Consider the following 2,199-nt stretch of genomic DNA (forward strand, 5'->3'; position numbering starts at 1 on the left):
TGGTTGGCCTACCAGGGGCCTCCTCATCCCTGAAAAAAAACTGCTTCTCTTTCCCCAGCAGCCATCACCTCCAATAGTTCTTCAGCTAGGGAGTAGAGCCTTGTAAGCCCTTCCCCCATTCATGCTGAAATGCTGGCATGTAGGCATAAGGTTATTGTGTAATAATTCAGATGCTGGTTTCTGTCACACACACACACACATTCTCCTTCTGAGCATCTCCTGTCTCAATGTTCTGTAAACTCTGCTCTCCAATTATCCCCTGATATGCCAATAAAGCAGCTTTCAGCCAATCACTGAGCAGGGGAGAGAATAGAGCTGAACTTCCTCCAGCCAGGGGAGGAGGAGTCAGAAGAGGAAATAGGGGATTCAGCCATTGGCAGAGGTCCAAGAGACATCAGCAGAGAGGAACTGGGGCAGAAAAGCCACAAAGTGCAAATATCTCTGGGATATATGCTGGGAGGGAGCCTGATTAGCCTTGAGGGTTAAGAACAGAATAATAACTGCTCAGTTATTGGGCTGTGAAGCTTGTTTAACAAATAATATAATAGAGTCTCAATTATTTGTGTGATAACCAAGTTAAGAGAGAAACTGAGAAACAAACACAATTTTAGAAAAACAATACTGACAGGCTTTCCTCAGCTAGGAGATGGATCCTTGTAAACCCCTCCTCCATTCATGCTGGAATGCTGACAAGTTGTCCTGTCAGCAGGTAGAGCCTCATGAGCCAACCCTCCATTCATGCTGGAATGGTGACAGGTTTGATCTTGAGCAGGCCTGGTGCACGAGCCACAGCAGCTGTGAGTTCATGAGCACAGAGGTCCTGTCATATCCAGGAGACATCCTGATGGCAGTACTGCCTGATATCTGGCCCTCACACTCTTCCTGCCTGATCTCCTCTGATGGCCCTTGGGGGAGGGGCTGTGAGGCAGATACTCCAGTTACGGTTGAATACTCTACTGTCACTTGTTCTCTGCACTTTGACCAGATGTGAGCCTCTACATTAAGCAAAAAGAAGCTTCTCTGGTGACATCTAAGAGCTGCACTAACCTAAAGGTACAGAGGTAAGTATTGAGAAGGCAGTTTGATAGGGTGTTCACTTAACAAAATAACAGCTATTCAACCCTTGGGGCCTATACACTTCCCAGTCACAGGTTCTTGGTCAGGTTTATGGTAGCAGGCACGAACGCTACGCTGTCCTGTGACAAGGACCTTGAATCAGATGATGTAATGCTTTCTCATCTGTCCTTCCTTCCTTCCTTTCTTCCTTCCTTCCTTCCTTGAAACATGGCCTCTCTAAATAGCCCTGGCTGGCCTTGAGCTCAATATGTAGACCAAACTGGCCTGGAACTCCCCGAAGTGAACCCACCTACCTCTGCCTCCTAAATGGCAGGATTAAAGGCATGCGCCACCACAGCCTGCTCAAAGATTTAATTCTTTTTGTAAAAATAAACCAGCTTATCCATTACATTAGCATACAAATTTACCTTTGTCTTTTATCAATGGCAAAATCATATATACATCAAGGAATGTCTTTAAAAGATTATCTAATGGTTTATCTCTGTAGATGTTCGATTCGTATGCCTATTGTACATACCTATATACCAGGGGTTGTGTGAACGTCTCTCCAAAGAAAGAGGGTCTGGAACAGAAACCACATGCAGTCTGCTCTGGATGGCTCTCTGAGCAATTACCATTCCCTGCCAGGCACTGCGCCGAAGGTGTTGGAAGGCGGTTTCAGCTGGCCTGTTGGGGCAAGTGCGTTTTCTCTGAGAGCCGTCAGGAGACGGCTTAATTGGTGGTCATTAGAATAGATGCGACTGATTACGAATCACTTGAAAGCATTTCAGCTGCTTTTGCACTTTGTAATCTTCTTCCCTTATCCTTCCCTGGCAACTTTTCTGCTTACTCTTCATTGAAGTTTCTCAGATAGACGCTTTATGTATATATAAATTTATAGCCTGTTATTCTGCCACGGGCTCTTCATTCTTTCCTTCACCGAGACCAGAGCAGCAGCTCCAAGAACACCTACTGTGTGCTTTGAGAACACCTACTGTGTGCTCATGGTCAGGGTAGTGGCTGCCTGGTCTCCACAGTGCTGGGTGGTCTCACTTTCCCTGCCTTGAAGCCCTAGTCCACCCTCGACACACAGAAAGCCACTTCCCTGCCTCTTACTCCTTTCCATCCTTTAGCAAGCACAAG

Source organism: Psammomys obesus, unplaced genomic scaffold (genome assembly GCF_907164565.1).
Source record: "Psammomys obesus unplaced genomic scaffold, mPsaObe1.curated_primary_1811, whole genome shotgun sequence".
Lineage (NCBI taxonomy): Eukaryota > Metazoa > Chordata > Mammalia > Rodentia > Muridae > Psammomys > Psammomys obesus.